This window comes from Lathyrus oleraceus, chromosome 3, assembly GCF_024323335.1.
Source record: "Lathyrus oleraceus cultivar Zhongwan6 chromosome 3, CAAS_Psat_ZW6_1.0, whole genome shotgun sequence".
Lineage (NCBI taxonomy): Eukaryota > Viridiplantae > Streptophyta > Magnoliopsida > Fabales > Fabaceae > Lathyrus > Lathyrus oleraceus.
This window is the reverse complement of record NC_066581.1, coordinates 506,904,090-506,929,663: the sequence shown is the minus strand read 5'-3', so window position 1 is coordinate 506,929,663 and position 25,574 is coordinate 506,904,090. Positions and strand designations below refer to the sequence as shown.

General features: G+C 37.4%; 8 pseudogenes; all 8 read left to right on the top strand.

Annotated features, from left to right (window-relative positions):
• The first annotated feature begins 3,128 nt into the window (after positions 1-3,128).
• Positions 3,129-3,247, top strand: LOC127132835 (uncharacterized; annotated as a pseudogene).
• A 187-nt stretch (positions 3,248-3,434) lies between these two features.
• LOC127132809 (uncharacterized) lies at positions 3,435-3,553 on the top strand (annotated as a pseudogene).
• Positions 3,554-7,824: 4,271 nt separating this feature from the next.
• On the top strand, positions 7,825-7,942 carry LOC127132839 (uncharacterized; annotated as a pseudogene).
• A 652-nt stretch (positions 7,943-8,594) lies between these two features.
• On the top strand, positions 8,595-8,713 carry LOC127132820 (uncharacterized; annotated as a pseudogene).
• Positions 8,714-8,874: 161 nt separating this feature from the next.
• On the top strand, positions 8,875-8,993 carry LOC127132778 (uncharacterized; annotated as a pseudogene).
• Positions 8,994-9,156: 163 nt separating this feature from the next.
• Positions 9,157-9,275, top strand: LOC127132800 (uncharacterized; annotated as a pseudogene).
• A 347-nt stretch (positions 9,276-9,622) lies between these two features.
• LOC127132791 (uncharacterized) lies at positions 9,623-9,741 on the top strand (annotated as a pseudogene).
• A 161-nt stretch (positions 9,742-9,902) lies between these two features.
• Positions 9,903-10,021, top strand: LOC127132830 (uncharacterized; annotated as a pseudogene).
• The last annotated feature ends 15,553 nt before the right edge of the window (positions 10,022-25,574 follow it).

Below are 25,574 nucleotides of genomic sequence, written 5' to 3'. Positions count from 1 at the left end.
TCTGAAAACCTGAAAGGGCGGTCTAGGCAAAAGTTAGGGACAAAAGGAAAAAATTGCATCATACATTACTGATCAACACAAAAGAGCCAAAGGCGGAAGATCAGTCCAGCGGCTCCCTTCAGAAGCAAGATTTTGTGGAGTCATGGTTATAAGGGATAGTAGTGGTCATTGTGATTCAATGTAAACCTCTTCCCATTACCATTTTCAAATTTGTGCATTCCATGGAGCTACACCATTTGTGTGCTACCATTCTTGAATAAATACAAGTTGCCTATCATTCTCTATCATTTGTTATTTTTCTCTGATTTTCTCTGTTATGCAAAATCTCATTTATTTGTTAATAATGAAAGTTTTGAACATAAAAAGAATCTTTAGCATAAAAAAACATAATTTTGCTTTGACATGTGAGAATATTAAAAGGAAAACCTTTGTTTCCCCGTAAGTCTCAAGGTTGTAAGACTTCTCCTGGATAATCACAACAAGGATCTCCATGGAGCACAACTCACCAGTCCTTCGAAAGGATCCCCTTGGCTAGTTGTAATTGTCAAGCTTGATAGATCCTCCTTTGAATGCATCTATCATCATCACTTGGTCAAGTTATCAGTGTTGAGGATTTAGAACCTCCTTAAAGCCTCTATAAACTCCCAGTCTGCATAATGTTAGAATTTGCATATCATGACCATTCATATATCATGCATGAAAGAAAAATCAAATCAAGCATAGCCTGAAGTGTACTTTGTGCTCATTTGTATTAATCTCAGGTCTTGTTGTTGGTTGTTATCCCTTAACCCCCAAGTTCAGTTATTACTAGCACTCTCCAAAGTCTAGTTGTCATTGGCATTGTTTGCAAATCTAATGGTTATTGGTATATCCAAATTCCAGTTGTCACTCGTATCGCTTAAAATCCAATTGTTATTGGTATCCCCCAAAGTCCTGTTGTCACTGACATCTTGTTCTAGGGCTAGTTGTACCTAGTATCTATTTTCAAATTCAATTGTTATTGGTATCCTTGAGTTCTAGTTGTCATTGGTATCATTTCAAAGCCCAATTGTTATTGGCAACATCCTTAAATTCCAGTTGTCACTGACATTATCTTCAAAACCCAGTTGTCACTGGTATCATCTCAAAGTCCAATTTTTATTGACACTATTTGTTTGTAATCCAATTGTTATTGATATTCAAAGTTCAATTGTTATTGGCACAGTTCAAAGTCCAGTTGTCACTGGCACTTCTCGGCAAACTCCAATTGTTATTGGTAACCAAAGTCTGGTTGTTACCAACATGCATCTGTTAAAATTCCAGTTGTAATTGGTACCCTATTTTCAAAGTCCAATTTTCATTCGCATCCAAAGTCCAGTTGTCACTGACACCATTTTCCAAGTCAGGTTGTTAACATCTTTAGTCTCGAAGTCCAATTGTTATTGGCACGCTGTCTAAAAATCTAATTGTTATTGGTATCCCAAGTCCATTCTCCACTATCATCACTTGTAAAGTTTGGTTATTACCAGTGCATGACTTTCAAATCCAGTTGTCACTGGTATCTCTTTAGAGTCTAGTTGTCACCAGCACATTGGTTTAAAATCCAATTGTTATTGGTACCCTTTTATGAAGATTCTACTTTATAAAGATTCTAAGACTTTATGAAGATTCTTAGAGTCACAGATACTGAGATGAAAATATCATTATCGTCACAAAATAACTTGTGAGCCAACAATGTCATTTTTCACAATTTTGGGCTTAACTTATATTAATTTCTTTAACTATTTTCCGACTTTTTTTCCTCATAATTCTCTCTTTTCTTCACTCTCTCGCCATCACCAAAGTTCATATTCATCACCATCTAGAACTTCACATTGAAGTTCTAAATTTGGTGGAACTAAGTCATAGTCCAATTTCAACAAATCATCAATCAATTTCAACAATTCACACATTATGATCAACAATCATATCATCATCCAAAGTTCATCAAGATTCAAGCATGTTCATCAATATTATTCATATCATTTATATTCAACCCTAAGTAAGCAAAGATTCAGTGGATTAAATGAGCTTAATTTGAAATTTTCCGGATCTCTCTTCGATAAAATCGTCGGCCATTCTCAATATTAATCGGAACAAACTTCCACTTTACGTGCAATGGCAAATTCCAAAATTTTCTTTACTTTTAACAGCAATCTTTCATCCACTTTTATACTTTAATGTCATAAACATGTTATAAACTATGACCAATTTTCATATTTTCTTTATTTTAATAACATAACTTTATATTAATTTACAATAGATTAATTAATAGCGCACTGTGTACTAATAACTTACAAATATAATATTTTAAAGTTTATTTTGAAAAACAAAACAGACTACAAATGGGCAAATCCGAATGAGACAAATTAAATTAAAAACAATTTTTTTTTATTGAAATATATAGAAATGAATTATAGGACTTCACAATATTCTGAATTTATTTATCCTTAATGATAAACTTGATAATTCGTGTATGATAAAATTAAAGAGACAAAATCTTCTTTTCTTTCACATGTGGTGGACAAGCAGCCGAACATGTGCAATATTTGATAATAATTGTTGGATCATACCAACACTAATGCACCTGATCCCATAAGAATATCACATTTAAGCATGCTTGGACGAGAGTAGTACTAGGATGGGTGACCTCCTGGGAAGTCCTTATGTTCCACCTTTTTGTGCAATTTTTTAAACCATTATTTTTTTTATTCGGAATAAAAGAATCGGAAGAAGTATGCGAAAATAAATATTGCAGCGTTAGTTATGTATATTTTTCCATTAATAAATGAAAGACATGAATATATATAATTAGAGTGCATTGGATATCTGGTGCGATCATACCAACAGTTATGCACCGAATCTCAATATAACTCCGCAGTTAAGCAAGATTGGGCGAGATTAGAACTAGGATGGGTAACCTCCTTTGAAGTCCTTGTGTTGCACCTCTTTTTGCTATTTTTTAAATACTTTGTATCATTTTTTTAATCGGAGTAAAGAATCGAACAGAGTAGGAAAAAATAAATATTTCGGCATTATTATATTTATTTTGTTGTTAATAAGTGAAAGAAATCAAATCAAATATATATTGTTAGAGCACATTTGATATCAGGGATGATCATATCAACACTAATGCACCAGATCCCATGTGAACTCTGCAGTTACGCGTGCTTGCACAAGAATAGTATTAGGATGGGTGACCTCATAGGAAGTTCTTATGTTACACTTCTTTCTTTTGGCTTTTTTTTAAATACTTGTTTTATTTTTTTATAATCGGAGTAAAAGAATCGGACAAAGTATGAGAAAAAAAATATTCAGCGTTAGTTACATTTATTTTTCCGTTAATAAGTGAAAGAAATCAATTATATACAACTAGAGCGCATTGGATATCAGGTAACTAGAGCGCATTGGATATCAGGTGCGATCATACCAACACTAATGCACCGGATCTTAGCATAACTCCGCAGTTAAGCGTGATTGGGAGAGAGTTGTACTAGGATGGGTGACATCCTGGGAAGTTCTTATGTTGCACCTCTTTTTTCTATTTTTTAAATACTTGTTATCATTTTGTTAATTTGAGTAAAGAATCAGACAAAGTAAGAGAAAATAAATATTTTGGCGTTAGTTATATCTATTTTGTTGTTAATAAGTGAAATTGATCAAATCAAATATATACAATTAGAACACGTTGGATATCAGGTGCGATCAAAGTAAGATATCCATTTTGCCTTGGAATTGAGCAAATGTTTCTTTGACAACAATGTTCTCATACTCGATATCAACCCTGATTCTTGTCTTGTTAGCTCGGGTATTGTATCAGTGGTGAGTCGTCGTCATTTCCGCCAAAGAAAGATGACAGCGTAAGCATTTTGTATTCTGTACAGGTTATGAATGCATGTTTGAATGAGATGCATGAAAAAAAGAAATAAATTTTCATACTTATAGGGAATTCCAAGACTTTAGGATTTTCAAAAAAAACTAAGAGGACACGTGAGAAAATTGATTTTGTTATTATGCCATGAAAGACAACGTCACATATCCAAAATCTGCCACATCTGAATAATCTGCCCAAACTTCTCGACACGAGTTCACAGGTATGACGTATCAACGAAGAGGCTTGGTTTCTTGCATAAAACCCATATCTCCTCACAAGGTAGATTCTAAGACTTTATCACAGATTCTTAGAGTAACATATTCAACAATCATATCATCATCCAAAGTTCATCAAGATTCAAGCATGTTCATCAATATTCTTCATATCATTTATATTCAACCATAAGTAAGCAAAGATCCAAGTAACATATTCAACAATCATATCATCATCCAAAGTTCATCAAGATTCAAGCATGTTCATCAATATTCTTCATATCATTTATATTCAACCATAAGTAAGCAAAGATTAAGTGGATTAAAGGAGTTTACTTTGAAGTTTTTCGCGTCTCTCTTTAACCGGAACAAACTTCAACACCATCGACAAGATATCTCACCTCTCAAACACCTTACGTGCAATAGCAAATTCGACAATTTTCTTAATTTTAATCGCAATCTTTCATCCACTTTTATACTTTAATGTGGTAAACCTGATATAAACTACTACCAATTTTCATTATTTTATGTTTTTTAATGTGGTAAACCTGTTATAAACTACTACCAATTTTCATTATTTTAATAACATAACTTTGTATTAATTTATAATAGATTAATTAATAGCGCACTGTGTACTAATAACATACAAATATAATATTTTAAAGTTTATTTTGAAAAACAAAACATACTACAAATGGGCAAATCCGAATGACACAAATTATATTAAAAACTAAATTTTTTTTAATGAAATATCTAGAAATACATTATAAGACTTCACAATATTCTGAATTTATTTATCCTTAATGATAAACTTGATAATTCGTGTATGATAAAATTAAAGAGACAAAATCTTCTTTTCTTTCACAGGTGGTGGACAAGCAGCCGAACATGTGCAATATTTGATAATAATTGTTGGATTATACTGACAAACACAACTTATAGGTTTGATCCCATATTTTTTTGCAACTTCTGTAGGGCAGATTGAAATATCCTTGCTACAGTCATATGTCAATTCCACTCCAAATTGACACGTCTTTTGTCCTATCAAATTATAGACAATCAAATTCGATTAACAATATTCAATAAAGAACATAATTAAATATAAACTCTGGAAATATGAGCAATGAAAAGAAATTAAATCTACCATAGCTCTGGTTAAAGAGAATAAACAAAGCCACTAGGAGAATGATTCCTCTCATCATAATGGTTTTCTTCAACTCAATATTCTAAACAGAAATTCTTAAAATGCATATAGACAAAATGGTTATTTATATACAGACGACAAGGAATCAAATTACACCAACATATTATAATAATAATTACGACCGATTCATTTTTAATTCTTGATTGAAATATTATCCTTCTAATTTTGGTAATAAATAAAAACTTGATTGTTTTTAATATTTCTTAAAAGAAAATATTATGATTCTTAAATATTTCTAAAAATGAGATATAGGTTTCCATAATTTCATAATAATTCGTGATTCTCTTTCATTTCATATGTCGAAGATGAATTATTTTATCGGGGCGTGAATCTCTTTAATTTCAAACTAAGAACAAATTCATGCGTACGGACCAGAATGTTAGAAGGGTATAGTTAATAAAATATTAATTGTTATTTCATATTAATTTAAAATAGATTTTATTGTTGAATACATAAGTGATTAAATGAAACTTGATTAGAAAACAATTGAAAATTAAAAATAAGTAAATATGAAAATTAAAATAGAAGTATAAAATAATTTGTTGTTGATAAAGTGTAAAAAAGACATTGACAAAGGAAAATGTGTTGATTTAAAAAAATAGATTGAGTTATTAAAAAATATAAACTCTTGAAAATATAGTCAATTACGTAACTTTTGATAAAAATAAATTATGAATGAGGTGAGTTATTTTTTATAATTGAAATATGGGTTATAAAATATAAATTAAATGAAAGAAAAATTCATGTAAAACTATAATGTACATAATTGTAACATGGGTATCAAAGTATAAAGAAATTGAATGTACATAATTAAATAAGTGAAAGAATTATTTTAGCGTTAGTTATATTTATTTTGCCGTTAATACAAGAAAGACTTCAAATATATACGATTAGAGCCCATTGCATATCAGGTAAGCATTTTTGGGAGAGAGTGGTACTAGGATGACTGACCTCCTAAGAAGTCCTTGTGTTACACCTCTTTCTTTTGGCTATATTTTTTAAATACTTATTTTTATTTTTTTTAATCAGAATAAAGAATCGGACAAAGTAGAAGAAATTAAATATTTGGGCGTTAGCTATATTTATTATGTTGTTAATAAGTGAAAGAAATCAAATCAAATATATACAATTAGCGCACATTGGATATCAAGTGTGATCATACCAACACTAATGCACTGGATCCCATCAGAACTATGCAATTAAGAGTGCATGGACGAGAGTAGAACTAGGATGGGTGACCTACTGGAAAATCCTTGTTACACCTTTTTATGCTATTTTTAAATACTTGTTTTCATTTTTTTTAATTGGAGTAAAAGACTCAGAGAAAGTATGAGAAAATAAATATTTCAGCGTTAGTTATATTTATTTTACCGTTAATAAGTGAAAGAAATCAAATATATACAATTAGAGCATATTAGATATAAGGTGGGATCATACCAGCGCTAATGCACCAGGTCTCAACATAACTCCGGAGTTAAGTGTTATTGGGCGAGAGTAGTATTAGGATGGGTAAACTCCTGGGAAGTCCTTGTGTTACACCTCTTTCTTTTGGCTATATTTTAAATACTTTTTTCTTCTTTTTTAATCGGAGTTAAAGAATCAGACAAAGTAGGAGAAAATAAATATTACGGAATTAGTTATATTTATTTTGTCGTTAATAAGTGAAAGAAATCAAATATATACAATTAGAGCGAATTGCATATCAGGTGCGCTCATACCGACATTAATGCACCTGATCCCATCAGAATATCACTTTTAAGCGTATTTGGACGTGAGTAGTACTATGATGGGTGACCTTTTGGGAAGTCCTTATGTTCCACCCCTTTGTGCTATTTTTAAATACTTGTTTTCATTTTTTTTAATCGGAGTAAAAGAATCGAACAAAGTATGAGAAAATAAATATTGCAGCGTTAGTTATACTTATTTTGTCGTTAATAGGTTAAAGAAATCAAATATATACAATTAGAGCATATTGGATATCAGGTGTGATCATACTCCGTAGTAAAGCGTGCTTACGCGAATGTAGTACTAGAATGGGTGACCTCCTAGGAAGTTCTTGTGTTACACCTCTTTCTTTTGGCCATTTTTGAAATACTTATTATTTATTTTTTAAAATTGGAGTAAAAGAATCATACAAAGTAGGAGAAAAAATCTACTTTGGCGTTAGTTATATTAATTTTTCCATTAATAAGTGAAAGAACTCAAATATATACAATTAGAGTGCATTGGATATTAGGTGCGATAATACCAACACTAATGCATCGAATCGCAACATAATTCCGTAGATAGGAATGATTGGGCGAGAGTTGTACTAAGATGGGTGACATCCTGGAAAGTCCTTGTGTTGCACCTCTTTTTTTTCTATTTTTTAAATACTTATTATTATTTTTTTATTCATAGTAAAGAGTCATACAAAGTAGGAGAAAATAAATATTTCGGTGTTAGTTATATCTATTTTGTTGTTAATAGTGAAAGAAATCAAATCAAATATATACAATTAGAACGCATCGGATATCAAGTGCAATCATACCAGACTAATGCACCATATCCCGTCAGAACTTCACAGTTAAACGTGCTTGGGCGAGAGTAGTACAAGGATGGATGACCTCTTGGGAAGTCTTTGTGTTGTTTTTTAAATACTAGTTTTAATTTTTTTATAATCGGAGTTATATTTATTTTGACGTTAATAATTTAAAGAAATAAAATATATACAATTAGAGCACATTGTATATAAGGTGCGATCATACCAACACTAATGCACTTGCTCCCACCAGAACCTCACAGTTAAGTTTGATTGGGCGAGAGTAATACTTTGATAGGTGTCCTTCTGAAAAATCCTTGTGTTGCACCTATTTTTGCTATTTTTGAAATACTTGTTATCATTTTTTTTAATCGAAGTAAAGAAACAGACAAAGTAGGAGAAAATAAATATTTCAGCATTAGTTATATTTATTTTGCCGTTAATAAGTGAACAAAATCAAATATATACAATTAGATCATATTGCATATCAAGTGTGATCATACAAGTACTAATGCACCTGATCCCACAAAAACTTCACTGTTAAGCATGTTTGAGCGAGATTAGCACTTTGATGGGTGTCCTCTTGGGAAGTCCTTGTGTTCACCTCTTTTTGCAATTTTTAAATACTTGCTTAAATGTTTTTTAAGCGGAGTAAAAGAATCGGGAAAAGTTGGAGAAAATAAATATTTCGATTTTAGTTATATTTATTTTGTCGTTAATAAGTGAAAGAAATCCAATATATACAATTAGAGTGCATTGGTTATCAGGTGCAATAATATCAAGATTAATGAACTGGATCCTATCAGAACTCCGCAGTTCAGCCTGCTTGGGCGAGAGCAGTACTAGGATGGGTGACCTCATGGAAAGTCCTTGTGTTGCACCTATTTTAGCTATTCTTTAAATACTTGTTATCATGTTTTTAATCGGAAAAAAGAATCATATAAAGTAAGAGAAAATAAATATTTCATTATTTGTTATATTTATTTGGTGTTAATAAGTGAAAGAAATCAAATCAAATATATACAATTAGAGCGTATAGGATATCATGTGCGATCATACCAGCACAAATGCATCAGATCCCATCAGAATTCCGCAGTTAAGCGTGCTTGGGTAAGAGAAGTACTAAGATGGATGACCTCCGGGGAAGTCTTTATATTACACCTATTTATTTAGGCTATATTTTAAATACTCGTTTTCTCTTCTTTTAGTCGAAGTAAAAGAATCAGACAAATCAGGAGAAAATAAACAATTCAATGTTAGTTATATTTATTTATTCGCTAATAAGTGAAAGAAATCCAGTTTATACAATTAGAGAGTATTACATATCAGGTGTGATCATATTAGTACTAATGCACTTGGTCCCATCAGAACTACGCAGTTAAGCATGCTTAGGCAAGATTAGTACTTTGATGGGTGTCCTCTTGGAAAGTCCTTGTGTTGCACCTCTTTTTTCTATTTTTTAAATACTTGCTTAAATTTTTTAATCAAGTATATACAATTAGAGCGTATTGCATATCAGGTGTGATCATATAAATACTAATCACATGATCCCATCAGAACTTTGCAGTTAAGTATGCTTGGGCGAGATTAATACTTTGATGGGTGTCCTCTTGGGAAGTCCTTATGTTGCACCTCTTTTTGCTATTTTTAAATACCTGCTTAAATATTTTTTAATCGGAGTAAACGAATCGGGATAAGTTGGAGATAATAAATATTTCAGTTTTAGTTATATTTATTTTGCCGTTAATAAGTGAAAGAAATCAAATATATACAATTAGAGTGCATTGGTTATTAGGTGCGATAATACCGACATTAATGAACTGGATCCCATCAGAACTCCACAGTTCAGCCTGCTTGGGCGAGAGCATTACTAGGATGGGTGACCTCATGGAAAGTCCTTGTGTTGCACCTATTTTTGCTATTTTTTAAATACTTGATATCATGTTTTTAATCGGAATAAAGAATCATACAAATTAAGAGAAAATTAATATTTCATTATTTGTTATATTTATTTGTTGTTAATAAGTGAAAGAAATCAAATCAAATATATACAATTAGAGCGTATAGGATATCATGTGCGATCATACCGGCACCAATGCATCAGATCCCATCAGAACTCCGCAGCAAGCGTGCTTGGGCAAGAGAAGTACTAAGATGGATGACCTTCTGGGAAGTGCTTGTGAAGACATGGCTTCTCGAGTATTTTTATGAAGACAACGATGCACGTTCAGGGTCAATCATCAAAGAATGGATCAAGACTTCAATAGAGCAAATTCACACAAAGTTTCAATCATACATAGCTCAAAGTCGCTCGAGAAATTGATCACAAAGGTATTGGAATTTAATCTTAGTTAATATTTATATATAAAGTGTTCAATTGACTGTTGCATGCATAATATGATATGGACACTTAGAATTTATTTCAAAATAGTTACAGCTTTTTAAAAGTTCTCAATTTTTCTTTTTTTAATAGTGGTAACCGGTTAACACTTTTGGGGTAACCGGTTAACCCGAAACAAAATTTAATATCTGGGCAGATTCTGTTAACATGTAACCGGTTAACACTTTCTTGGTAACCGGTTACACAGTTTAAAATTTGAATTTTTCTTAACGTTATAATTAATGTAACCGGTTAACACAATTTGAGTAACCGGTTACTACTGGGAATTTTTGTAGAAAAATTGCAACTTTTCATATTTTCAATTCATGCTTCTTCTCTGTGAACCATGGCATCCATTGGTTGTTTGCACTTGTTTAAAGAGGTTCATAGAAGGATATTTAAACAAAAAAAATTCAGATTGCAAATCACCTCCTTAAAATTAATTTTCACAATCTTGCTTTGTTTACTATTTTCAAAGATAAGTGTCTAAAATTCATATGCATCATTTGAACACTTCTATAAACATTGTGAGATTGATTATTCCAAAAGGAGAAGATCAATCATTTGATTGATGTGCAGATATTTCCAGATTATTCAAACTTCCATTTAAATTATACACTTATTGTTCTTCATATCTTAATTTCTCCAGCATTAGTGGAATTAAGATAGCGAGTGTTTTATCCTTACTTGTTTGATAGTAAGAGGTGCATAGGAGAGGATTGTTCTCTTATCACTAAGAAGGTTTCCTTGTTTGTTTAGAAACAAGAGAGTCACTTTGAGAGGATTGTTCTCATAAGTGGACTTTGTTGGAAATCCAAGAGTTTGTTCTTGGTGGTCTTTGTTGGTCATTGTAAAAGTCCAAACAAATAGTGAAAATCTCTTTCTTATTGAAAGGGGACTGGATGTACCTTCGGATTATGAAGGGAACCAGGATAAATCTTCGTGTCATTATTTTTCTGCACTTTACTACTTTCCTAAACACCACTATAAACCAGAAAATAAATCTTACAACAAGAAAATTTCAAGGTTTCTAATTCACCCCCCCTCTTAGACTGATTTCAGACTTACAATTGGCATCATAGCAGGTTATAGGTAACCCGTTCCTAGACGATCCAAAATGGCTTCCGCAAATAATAATCTAGTCTTCAGAGATGGTGGTAGCAATAACAAGCCTCCACTCTTCTGTGGTGAATACTTTGACTTCTGGAAAATTCGGATGAAGGCTCATTTAGAAGCACAAGGAGAAGAAATATGGGATGCTGTCCAAAATGGTCCTTTTGTTCCTACAACGGTTGTTAACGGCGTTGGTTCATCAAAGCCTAAAACTTCATGGGATGATGATGATAAGAAGAAGGTCCTCTATGATAAAAAGGCAATAAATCTTCTTCAAAGTGCACTCAGCATGGATGAATTCTTTCGCATTTCAGCATGCACAACGGCAAAACAAATATGGGATACCTTGGTAGAAACTCATGAAGGAACTGCCGAAGTTAAAAGATCAAGATTAAATACCTTGAGTCAAGAATACGAGTTGTTCAGAATGCAGCCCGGAGAATCCATCCTTGACTTGCAGAAAAGATTTGTGCACTGTTAGATACCCAAAAGTGCTTATTTGAGCCATCAATTAAGGGTATCTTTCACTCTATTTCCTTGCTAAATTGTCAAAACCACATTTGTTTTACATGAAATGCATTACATTGATAAACAAGCTTGGTGCCTTTGATTTGTGTGTTATTGTGCAGGAAGAAGGCATGAAATAATTGAAATTTAAGACACAAGAAAGTTGGCAAAGGAACCAAGGAAAACAAGCATTCATCAGCATGCTCGCTAGGCGAAGGCTGTGGCGAAGTCTGCTCGCTAGGCGAGCGCCCAGCGAAAAGCTCCAGTAAAATGTCAATAAATTCTCCAGGCGAGCTGATAGCGAAGGTGGTAGCGAGTTCGTTCAGTTTTGGTGAAAAGCGCAGCCAGCACTCACTCGCTAGGCGAAGCTCTAGCGAGTCCCCAGCGAGCATTCCAGTAGCAAAACCTCTCAACCTCGCTGGGGCGAAGGTTGGAGCGTGTCCTTCGCTAGGCGAAGGTTTGTTCGCTAGGCGAACATGACAGTTCAACAAACCCTGTTTTCTCTGGGCGCAGGTGCCTTTGGTGCCACAATTAGACCCTCTCTAGGCGAGCCTTTCTGCTCGCCTAGCGAGCATGACAACCCAGTACTACTCTATAAGTAGCAAGTGCCACTTTTGAGCACCATACCTTAGTTTTACTTTATTTTTCCAGCTTTTGCTCTAGAGATATTTTTGCCCTAGTTTTCATTTCTCTTCATCTTGTAACCATCTTCTACAAAAAGAAGGTGGATTCCCATCCAATCTCGATTATCCGACTTGGATGTTGATCAACCTTCTTCCGAAACTTGCCGACCAAGCTACCATGAAAATGAGTAGCTAAGTCATCCATTTGTCAAGGTTAGATGTAGGTGATTACTAGCTTTGTGTGTAAATGTAAGGATCTTCATATGTAAACTCTTTAATGGTGAATATATGATGAAAACTTTGTTTCTATTTAAAACTCTTTGTGTTGGTTTATGATCGAGAGATGTTTACCAACTCTTGACCTAGGTTTTCATCCAATCTTGTTTGTTAGCTAGAGATAGTAATGAATGATTTTGTTCACCATAAGGTTGAACTAAAAAGTTGTCATTTTGATAGATTGTATTCGAGAGAAACAATGGATCAAAATGGCAAAACTCACAATGGGTGTTCGAGAGAAACACATTGGGAGGACCTTGTGAAATAATTTATCATCTAAGGGAGTTTATAGGATTGTTGACCGAACAAATACATGCAAAGTAATCATTGAACCCTAACTTTGACAATATTTCTCATTTAATCAAACCATAACTTTTACCGCAATTTAATACCTTTTTATGCAAGATAACGTGACAACCAATCAAAACCCTATTGTTACTTGAGCTAGAATTAATACAACCATCGAACGGCGGTGATATCTTACAATCCCTGTGGATACGATAACAAAAACCCGACACGTAAATTTACAACTAACAAAATGGCGCCGTTGCCGGGGATTGTAAATTGATATTGCGAGCATCGCAATGGTTGTTTAAGTTTTAGCTTGTTAATTTTTGACTTGTGCTTGTAATTTGTTTGGTTTTATGTGCAGCTTACGTTTTATGCGAGGGCAAATCCCTGTGGACGAACTTCTTTTTGATCCTGAGATCGAGAGAACCGCAAGGAGGCTCAATAGCAAAACGAGACGTAGGAGGCAACAGGCTAGACAATGCCAAGAGCAAGGAGAAAGTTCTTCAACCACAAATCCACCAGCATTCATACCAAACATGGAGCCACAACCACCACCACCTATTTCTACTCCATGCATCAATAGTCCAAGGAACACCGCTCAGTTTGCCAACCACACCGGAAGGCAAGCTGAGATGAAAACGGGAACTCTAAATCTATTATATGGAAGTCCATTCACCGGAATGGACCATGAAGACCCATTTGCTTTTCTCACAAAATTTTATGAGATAGCATTGGCTGCCGGAGTGGATCAGGCTCAGGAGCTTCCGTTGTTCAGACGATTATTTCCCCACGCTTTGCTCGGTAAAGCAAAGGATTGGTACCTAGATCAAACACCAGCCGTAATGACAGACTGGAACGTGTTAGAAGAGAAATTCATCGAAAGATTTTTCTCCCATAACCGATTCATGGAATCCAAGACGGCCATCTCGGTGTTTTCACAAGGAACCAGTGAATCATTAAATGAAGCGTGGGAAAGATTCAAGTCCATGCTTCGGAAATGTAAAGGGCATGGATTTGATGAATTGACTCAAATCCATATCTTCAAAAATGGACTTCAACCAAACTGCAAGACGTTGTTGGATGCGACCTCGGGTGGTTCTTTATTGTCAAAAAGTGCCGAAGAAGCTACAAACATTATCAATCGAATGGCTCTAAATGATCTTCAGAGTCAAAGTCGAGGAAATTCTTTGAAGAAGGCGGGAGTGCTTGAGCTAGGGACGAACGATGCCATCCTTGCCCAAAACAAGCTCATCTCACAACAAGTGGAACTCTTAACGCAACAAATCAAAGAGTTAAGAGAACCGTCAAAAGCTAAACAAATAGCTTGTTGTGAACTTTGTAAAGGTGAACATGACACCGGATTTTGTCCACCTCCCGGTTTTGATGAAGTAAACTACATGGCCAATCAACGGGACTATCAACCGAGACAACAACAACAACAACAACAACAACCTTATCAACCGCACCCTCAAAATCAACAACAACAATTCCAAGGGAACCAAGGGTTCCAACCTAGAAGCAACTATTATCATAACCAAGGTTATGGAGGTGGTTCTTCTAGCCGTCAAAACCCTCCACAAAATCCGTATCAATCTCAACAACCACCGGTTGTAAATTCTAAATTGGAAGAGACATTGACGCAATTCATGCAAATGACGCGGCTATAAAAAATCTTGAGACTCAAGTTGGGCAACTTGCCAAGCAACTCGCGGAACAACAAACCGGTCCTTCCTTTTCGGCAAACACGCAAACAAATCCTAAGGAGCATTGTAAGGCGGTCACAACGAGGAGTGGGAAGGAGTTGATGAGTGAGAATAAAAAAAGAGTCGAGAGTGAACAAAGAGAGGAAGAGAAATAAATTGAGGAGGAAATAGTGGAGGAAAATGTTGATGGTGAAGTAGGAGTGTGGAGTGATGAGGAAGAAGTTGAAAAGAACAAAAATAATGGTGAAGTTGAAAAGGAAAAAAGTGTGGAGATTGAGAAAAATACGAGTGATGAGGTAATAATTGAGGGAGTGAAAAAGCCTAGATGGAAGAGTGCTAGAGTTGCAAAGGGAAAGGAGGTAGTGAGCGCTACCCCTATCCAAAACCTTCCTTATCCTCATGCCCCATCCAAAAGGGAGAATGAACGGCATTACGCCCGGTTCATGGATATTTTTAAACAGTTGCAAATCAACATTCCGTTTGCCGAAGCCTTGGAGCAAATGCCCAAGTATGCCAAATTCATGAAGGACATACTAACAAAAAAGCGGAGGTATACGGAACCGGAGACCATCGTCCTTGACGCAAGCTGTAGTGCCATTATTCAAAGGACGCTTCCTAAGAAAGAGGTTGATCCGGGAAGAGTTACATTGCCGGTTAAAATTGGTGACGTTTATGTCGGGAAAGGACTTATTGACTTGGGGTCAAGCATTAATCTTATACCTTTGTCAATTATCAAGAGACTTGGCAACATTGAGATTAAGTCCATCTGAATGACGTTGCAATTGGCGGATAAGTCGACGACCCATCCTCATGGCGTAGCCCAAGATGTTTTGGTGAAGGTCGACAAATTCTTTTTCCCGGTCGATTTTATTGTTATTGATATGGAGGAAGATGATGATGCTCCGCTCATCTTGGGCCGACCGTTCATGAAGACCGCGCGAATGATGATAGATGTTGATGACGGTTTAATGAAGGTGAGAGTTCAAAATGAGGAAGTGACATTCGATCTATTCGAGGCAATGAAGCATTCAAAAGATAGAAATGATAGCTTCCGCATCGATGTGATCGAAGACACTATTATGGAGGTTTCAAAGCATGTTCATGAGATATCTCCTATGGAGTTAGCTCTTGACGACTCATTGGAGGTTTTCACTGTTGAAGAAGAGCTAGCTCTTGAGGAATGCTTAAAGGAACTTGATAGTTTAGACGACCTACAACCATGGGAAGTAGAGGAGGAAAACTTGAAAAAGGAGGTTATTGACGAAAAAGCGCCAATTGAATTGAAAGTGCTACCCTCTACTTTGAAATATGTGTTCCTAGATGAGACCGAGGCAAAGCCGGTCATCATAAGCAACCTTTTGACAAATGAAGAAGAAGCCCGTCTAATCATTGTGCTAAAAACAAATCAAGAAGCCATGGGTTGGACTCTTTCCGATCTAAAAGGAATTAGTCCATCCTATTGTATGCACAAGATTTTGATGGAAGAGGATTTCAAGCCGGTAGCTCAACCACAACGCTGCTTAAATCCTACCATGAAGGAGGTTGTTCGAAAGGAAGTGGTAAAGCTGTTGGATGCGGGGATGATTTACCCGATCTCGGATAGTCCGTGGGTTAGTCCTGTGCACGTGGTTCCGAAGAAGGGTGGAATTACCGTAATACGAAATGAAAAAGATGAATTGATCCCTACTAAAGTTGCAACGGGATGGAGAATGTGTATTGATTATAGGCGGTGAATACCACGACTCGAAAGGACCATTTTCCACTCCCATTTATGGATCAAATGCTCGAAAGACTATCGGGCCAACAATACTATTGTTTTTTGGACGGCTACTCCGGGTACAACCAAATTGCGGTTGACCCGGCCGATCATGAGAAGACGGCTTTCACGTGTCCGTTTGGAGTGTTCGCATACAGAAAAATGCCCTTTGGGCTGTGCAATGCACCGGCGACCTTCCAACGATGTGTGCAAGCCATTTTTGCCGATCTAATAGAGAAAACAATGGAAGTCTTCATGGATGACTTCTCGGTATTTGGTGGGACGTTTAGTCTATGCTTGGAAAATTTGAAAACGGTGTTGGAAAGATGTGTGAAGACCAATTTGGTGCTTAATTGGGAGAAGTGTCACTTCATGGTGACCGAGGGGATCGTGCTAGGCCACAAAGTCTCTAGAAGGGGGCTTGAAGTGGATAGAGCTAAGGTTGAAGTGATTGAAAAATTACCCCCTCCGGTGAATGTGAAGGGCATCCGTAGCTTTTTGGGTCACGCGGGGTTCTACCGGCGCTTTATCAAGGACTTCTCAAAGGTGGCTAAGCCTTTGAGCAATTTGCTCGCCAAGGACCAGGTATTTCTCTTCACCGAAGATTGTTTGCAAGCTTTTGAGGCTTTAAAAGAAAAATTGGTTACCGCTCCAATAATAGTCGCTCCCGATTGGAATGAAAATTTTGAACTAATGTGTGATGCGAGTGACTATGCTGTTGGAGCGGTACTTGGCCAAAGAAAAGACAAAACTTTTCATGCGATACATTATGCGAGTAAGGTTCTTAACGAGGCTCAAATAAATTATGCCACAACGGAAAAAGAACTACTTGCAATAGTGTATGCGCTAGAAAAGTTTAGGTCTTATCTTATAGGGTCTAAAGTCGTTGTGTATACCGACCACGCGGCGATTAAATATCTGCTAACCAAACCGGATTCGAAGCAAAGGCTCATCCGTTGGATCCTCTTGTTACAATAATTCGATGTAGAAATCAAAGATAAGAAGGGGTCGGAAAACTTGGTAGCGGATCATTTATCCCGCTTAGTGAATGTGGAGGTTACCGCATCTGAAAAGGAAATCCGGGAAGAATTTCCTGATGAAAAACTGTTTAAGGTTCAAGTTAGGCCGTGGTTTGCAGACTTTGCAAACCACAAGGCTAGTGGTTTTATGCCTTCCGACCTAACTTCGAACCAAAAAAGGAAGTTCCTTTCGGATGCGAAGTATTATGTTTGGGATGACCCATACTTGTTTAAGTTGGGTAGTGATAACCTATTAAGGAGATGCGTAACTGGAGATGAAGCCCAGAGCATCCTTTGGCATTGTCACAACTCGCCTTACGGCGGACATTATAATGGGGTTAGAACGGCCACTAAAATTCTTCAATCGGGATTTTATTGGCCCACTATTTTCAAAGACGCACATACCCATGCGCAAAGTTGTGACAGTGGCCAAAGAAGCGGTGGGATAGGTAAGAGAGATGAAATGCCTCTCCAAAATATCCAAGAAGTGGAAGTATTTGATTGTTGGGGCATAGATTTCGTAGGACCTTTCCCACCCTCTTATGGGAACGAGTACATGCTTGTTGCTGTCGATTATGTCTCTAAGTGGGTTGAGGCGATTGCCTCACCTCGGGCGGATGCGAAAACGGTGATAAATTTTTTGAAGAAAAACATATTTTCCCGTTTCGGAACCCCCCGAGTGTTGATAAGTGACGGAGGGTCACACTTTTGTAATGCACCTTTGGAAACTATTTTAAAACATTACGGTGTATCGCATAGGGTGACGACTCCGTATCACCCACAAGCTAATGGGCAAGCTGAGGTCTCTAATCGTGAGATTAAGAGAATCCTCGAAAAAACCGTGTCTAATTCAAAAAAGGAGTGGTCCCAAAAATTGGACGAAGCATTATGGGCCTTCCGTACGGCCTTTAAAGCTCCAATTGGCCTAACTCCCTTTCAATTGGTATTTGGTAAAACTTGCCATTTGCCGGTTGAATTGGAGCACAAGGCCTTGTGGGCCCTAAAGTTTTTAAATTTTGAAAATGAGTTGGCCGGTGACAAAAGGAAAGTGCAACTACTTGAGTTGGAGGAGATGCGCAATGCCGCATACCACTCAAGTTGGTTGTACAAGGAAAAGGCAAAAAAGTATCACGACAAGAAGCTCCGTAACAAAGAATTTGTGCCCGGACAATTGGTCCTATTGTTCAACTCCCGGTTGAAATTGTTTCCCGGGAAGTTGAAATCAAAATGGTCCGGGCCATTTCGGGTGAAAGAGGTGAAGGAGTACGGGGCTATTGTCATTGAAGACATAGACAAGAAAGATAGTTGGACCGTGAATGGCCAACGGTTGAAAGTTTATCTCGGCGGTCATGTGGATCGCGAGAGCTGTGCTCTACCGCTTGATGCTCCTCAGTGAGCATCACACCGTCGAGCTTAGCCGACGTTAAACAAGCGCTAGTTGGGAGGCACCCCAACATTGTAAGTATTTACTGTTTTTGTGTTGTGTTGTGTTGGGTTTCTTTGTGCTTAAACCATGATGTATGAACATGAACTGCTGCCTTTGAAAAGGCAATTGCTGTCATGCTCGCTTGCTGTTTGCTAGGCGAGGCAGTAGCGAGCTGATTCGCTAGCTGCTCGCTAGGCGAAGCAGCAGCGAGTGCGGCATGACAGCATTTATTTAAAAACTCAGCAGGGCACTCATTTTTGCCCTAACACAACTTTGCTGTCTTGCACTCATTTTTTTTACAAGAGCTCTCCACAATCTCTCATTTGCATCTCTCTCACTAACACTCTCTTCCTACTCGGTCGATTGCAAATCCTACTCACTTCACATTTTCAACATATCACTGTAACTAAGGTTTTCCCTACTACATTTTCTTTTTGTTTGAACTTTATATTTCCAATTTGAATTGCAATTAGGATGAGTGGAGTATGGGAAACATTAGGTTTGCATGTGGTAATTTAGGTTTTGCAAATTGGGATTTTAGGTTTTAGAATTGGGGATTTTAGGTTTTGAATGCAAATATGTAATCCCCAATAGCATAGCGGTTATTTACTTGATATATCATTAGGTTCTGATGTTGGAACCATTTGAGTATGGGTTTTGGGGGAGAATCTCTGAACATGCTGAAAAACCCCAAAACCCGTAAGGTTCGCTAGCACTCGCTAGGCGAACCTGGGGCGAGCGTTCGCTGCCACTTCGCTAGGCGAAGCAGCAGCGAGCATGTCAGTCTTTTGAATATTGCTTTGATGTCTAATCTGTTTGTTTGGTGTGTTTTGTTTCCTCTCATATTTTGCAGATGGAGTCAAGGTCTGGAGCGGCTAAGAAAAGAAAGGGAGCGACTACTTCCCGGACTGTGCCTATCCAGTTTGACCAAGATAAGTTTGTCGGCCCGAAGCAGGCCGCCAGATACATTTCTCTGGAGAAGCGGAAAATTCTTCCAGAGAAGCGATTCCTGATCAACCCACAGGGCACTAACAGAAATTTAGCCGGGTTGATTGACGCGAAGAAATGGGATCGGTTGATTAATCCCTTAGAGCATTACGACATAGCTACAGTGCGTGAATTTTATGCTAACGCACTGCCTGACGACGACGAGCCCTTTACTTGGGTATCTAAAGTGGTCGGGCGTCCAATTGCATTTGATCGGGATGCCATCAACCGAGTCCTTGGGGAACCGCTCCAGCTGGGAGCTGAAGAGAGGGACGCATACCACACTGACCTACGGCTTCACCGTGATGTTCCTGCCATTACTGCCGCCCTGCTTTTACCAGGGAAATCTGTTGAGCTGAACCCATCTGGGGTTCCAATGAGGTATCACCGGGAGGACATGACTCCCATGGCTCAACTGATACTGCTCTTGGTTTTGACCAACATCCAGCCAAAGTCCCACACCTCTACAGTGCCGATCCCAGTGGCACATTTGGTCCATTCTATCCTCACCAACGTCGAGATCGATGTGGCGAGGATCATCGCAAATGAGCTGAAGTCCGTGATCGAGAGCGGGCTAAAGTCGGGGGCTCGTGTTAATTGTCCCCTAGCTTTCCCGTGTTTGATCATGAGTTTGTGCATTCAGGCAAGGGTGAGACTTCCGTCTCGGGGTCAGGTAAGGATCCCGTCACCTATCGATGACCGGTATGTGGCCAAATATTGTAGACCGAAGACTACCAGTGGCAGTGCAGTTGCAGGAAGTACCCGGGCTTCTGATGGTCCTGGTACTTCTACTCCTAGACTAGATCCATACGTCCAAGCTGTGTGCAATTACAGTTTGGAATGGATGGCGGCATCCCAGAGAGCCATGTTAGATATGCACGACTCTATGCAGCGGTTGCAGCTGCAAGGAAGTGGTGCTCATGCTTTGATGACGCGTGAGCAGTTTCTGCTTAACGCCAACTGGCCTGTGGACACGCCAGTGTATAGTGAGGGGGTGGGCGCTGATGATGCTGCTGATGATGATGATGATGCTGATGATGAGGCTACCGGTTCTGATGCCGGTAGCGAGGAGGAGTCCTGAGCCCTTAGAGGGTTAAGTTTTTGTACTTTTCAGTTTTTATGTTTATTTCTATTTGTATTTTTGGATTTTGTATCTTGTCTTTGGTGTTGTACTATTGGGGTGTTTTGTCCCCCATGAACAAATTTATATTTTCAGTTAATGTTATTTATTTATGTTTATTTAATAAATTTTTGGGTGATTAAGTGGCAAACCTTCTAGATTGGTTGCTCCTCAAGAAGTACCCAATGAAGGTGCATCCGAGCTTGGATGGCAATGATAAGAATAAACAAGTGAATGAAGCTAAGGTACATGGTTACCTCCGGCTAGAATTTTAGAATGCATTAGGAACTTTACTCTTTTTGGTAAATTGAATATTGTCTTTTTGCAACATAATTGAATGAATGTTTCATCTAGAACTTAAAACCACAAATTGTGAGGAAACCTCCATTGTACACTTAAATGCTGGATTCTAATAAGTTTTGTTGATTCATGTGATTCATGCTTTGTCTTTTATTATTGTGAAATTGTGGAAGCAATTAGAAATGATCAAGGCACTTGTTTTCTTTTGAGCACAACTACATCCAAAAACAACTTACCTGTGAGCAGAGAGAGTATTTGTTAACCCCTTTGAGCTTAAACAGTTGAATCTCGGCTTGAAATAAAGCGAGATCTCAAAAATCTTTTTTTTACAACCCGGAAAATCTTGATTATTGTTCTTTTGCCGTAAAAAGTTAAGAGCATTCACTTAGGGTGAGGAAGAAATAAGTTGGGGAGAACGAAAAAGAATCGGTAAGTACCACAACTCTTGAAAAAGAAAAGAAAAACCAAGCAAGCATAAAAAAAAATATATGTATAGAAAATATAGAAAAGAAACATCTGTTTTGTATATTTGATGTGAAAGAAAAGAACAAAAATAGAAAGAATGAAAATGAATGCTTGCTTGGAAGAAAAATAGTGAAAAATAAAAATTGAGTTGTGGAATATGTGTTGTGAAGGTTTCAAATAAGAAATAAATGAAACAAAGTCGAGATGTGTGAATAATACTGTGAATGACTCTTTTGCATCGGCACTTTCGTTTCAATGGCCTTAGAAATGACCCTTGTTTGTTAACCTAACCAAGCTTCAACTGAAAAGCCCTTAGTGATCTTTATGCTTCCACAGTACCATTTATAATTGTTAGACATTGTATGAATCTATTTGATTTCTTCATTATTTGTTAGAGAGTGAGATTATTCCCGCGGTTGCAAACGCGTAAAATCTTCATTCCTTATTCGAAGAGGAGAGATAGGATGATTCATTCAGAATAGTATTGTTGTAGATAGATAAATATTTTGCATTGCTATTTAAGTTTTAGTTCTTGTGTATTATTTTATTCGAACCGTTGGAAACTTGTATATGCTGATTTCGCTTGTGTTTGAGCCGTTTATCCAACTTCGGAGAAACCATTTTCTTAAAGCAAATCCTCTTGTCCTTCAAGAGGCATACTTTGCTTGAGGACAAGCAAGAATCTAGTTGGGGAGAGTTGTTAGATACCCAAAAGTGCTTATTTGAGCCATCAATTAAGGGTATCTTTCACTCTATTTCCTTGCTAAATTGTCAAAACCACATTTGTTTTACATGAAATGCATTACATTGATAAACAAGCTTGGTGCCTTTGATTTGTGTGTTATTGTGCAGGAAGAAGGCATGAAATAATTGAAATTTAAGACACAAGAAAGTTGGCAAAGGAACCAAGGAAAACAAGCATTCATCAGCATGCTCGCTAGGCGAAGGCTGTGGCGAAGTCTGCTCGCTAGGCGAGCGCCCAGCGAAAAGCTCCAGTAAAATGTCAATAAATTCGCCAGGCGAGCTGATAGCGAGTTCGTTCAGTTTTGGTGAAAAGCGCAGCCAGCACTCACTCGCTAGGCGAAGCTCTAGCGAGTCCCCAACGAGCATTCCAGTAGCAAAACCTCTCAACCTTGCTGGGGCGAAGGTTGGAGCGTGTCCTTCGCTAGGCGAACATGACAGTTCAACAGATCCTGTTTTCTCTGGGCGCAGGTGCCTTTGGTGCCACAATTAGACCCTCGCTAGGCGAGCCTTTCTGCTCGCCTAGCGAGCATGACAGCCCAGTGAAGGTGAGAAAAACAAGAAAGGGGGGGTTTGAATTGTTTTGAAAAATAAGCGCTTTTCAAAATGAAAATCACACAAGGATTTTATACTGGTTCGCTTATAACACAAAGCTACTCCAGTCCACCCGGCCGAGGTGATTTCGCCTTCAACAAGGACTTAATCCACTAATCTTGAAAGATTACAAACAACGTCTAAGAGAAAAATCTCTTAGTCCTCTCAAGTATACAGACTACACAAAGTCACTTGAGGAAATCAACAATCAATAGATGAAAGATTTATGTAATCTAGAGTGCTTCTAAGATAAGCTAATATTACAATAGTAAGAACAAAGTGATTCACGTTATAAGCAAAAGCTTCGTGAAGATTTAGAGAGCAAGAAAGTTTTCTTGTGCGTTGATGTTTCAGTATAATTTTTCCTTGTATATGTTGTATGTTGAATGTTGATTTGCAATCCTTTATATAGATCAGTGAGGTAGTAGTTGAAACTGATGAGTAATAAGATGAATTTACGCCATCACTTAAATAGCTTCTGCAGGATAACTTTCTCTCCTTGAAATGACTACTTACCACATATAGTATCTTCTTTATTGAAATTGGAGATTAACGTCTCTTTCTGTTTTAGGAAATCCATTTGCAAATCTTTACTTGACTTCAACGTTACTCTTTCATGATTAGCAATTCCATGATCAGAGTCTTCGTGTATCTAAGAATCTTGGAGTCTTGCTTCTGATGTTGATCTCTTTTGGATTCTGATAGATTCTTCAGATAGCGCTGATAAGTTCTGGAGTTTAGAGATAGCGTTGATCAGAGTCAGAACTTCTAGAGCTTACTTCTTGTTCAGATGCTTCTGATACTTTGATAATTTGTATCTGATCTGGTTCTGTATCTGATGACATCATCAGATTTCTTCCTTCTTTCTTTAGAATCCTGCACACTTAGAGACTTTTCGTTAGGGTGCCATTTTTGGTTTCATCCTTTGTTATCATCAAAATCAAGGAATCTGTTGTAGAACAATTTTTGTTCTTACAATCTCCCCCTTTTTGATGATGACAAAACAACCTTAATTAGCAGATGAAACATGAATAATATTAGATCAGATAGACAGAAGCTCCCCCTGAGACAGTGCTAGGGAGTTCAGAAGTTCTTACCAGAGCTTCTAAGTAAAGAGGTTTCTAGATACCTTCTGCAATTTCTTAAGTCCAGGTTAGATAAATTTATTTTTAAGAAAAATATGTTGCAGAATGCTTAAGGTATTTAGACAATATTTTCATCAGAGCTATTAATGACTTCTCCCCCTTTTTGTCAGAATCAAAAAGACATAACAAAATAGAAATAAAGAGAAAAACATTGTATTTAGATAAACGCACAAAGGCAACAAGAACTAGAAAACATCAGATTCAGAGAAAATAAAACAACAGGCAAGCAAAATAAATATCCTAAGTGCCTAAGGGTTCGGAGGCGGAGGCATTCTCTGAAGCAACATAGCAAGCATGTTCTGGATGTTGTCGTTGACAGTATCTTGCTTGTCCATTCTGGCACGGAGTTCATTCTGATCTTGCTTAAGTTCTCTCAGAGTCTGGAGAACCATAGGGATAACAGAAGAGGACTCCCCCAGAGTCAGAGCCTGTTGTGCTTCAGCAGCGGCCTGTGCTTCAGCTTCTGCAGCAGCAGCAGCATCTGCCAGAGCCTTAGCTTCAGCTTCCTTTTCTCTTAGGATTTCAGCTTGACGAGCCTTTTCTTCTTCCAATCTTCTGGCTTCTTCAGCTTCTCGCGCAAGTCTCTCTTCCTCTAGCCTCCTGGCTTCTTCAGCAGCTTCTCTGGCAAGTCTTGCCTGGAGTCTTGCCTCAGCATCTCTGATGTAGCCATTTCTGACTTGTTCAGAGATGTTCTTCAGTCTAAAAGCCTCAGAGGTCATCCAGCCAATGACTCTGTTCCAGTGTGTCCTTACAGAGTCAGGATCATCACTGACTTCAGAGTTAGTGGTCAGAGACTTGACCTTTTGTACTGAAGCCCCTGCAACCAGCATGATGGCTTCCTCAAGGGTAGGTATAGAAAGGTCAGGTTCAGAGGAATGAGGTGGAGATGTTGGAGGGCTGAGATTTAGAGTTAGAGGTTCTGGTTCAGTTTCTGATTCAGGTTGAGGTTCAGATCTTTGGGGTGAAGCGTAAAGAGGGTTTAAATCTAAGGGTTCAGTTTCAGTTTCTGATTCAGGTGCAGCAGAGGTGTTAGGTGGGTTGATATCAGAAGTGGGAAGGTCAGAGGGTTGGTCTTCAGAAGGTTGTATTTCAGAAGTAAGGGTAGTTGTTTGTTGTGGTTGTGAAGTTATTTCAGGTTCTGTTGTTGTTGTGAAGCGAATTTTTGAGCATAAATTTGAGCTATGGTTGGGGAGTCAGGGTCAGAGTATTCTTGGTCAGAGGAGATAGAAAGATATGGGGGTGATTCTGGTTCTAAGGATGATGAAGAGGAAGTGCTTTGGTTCATTTGTTCAGGTTTAG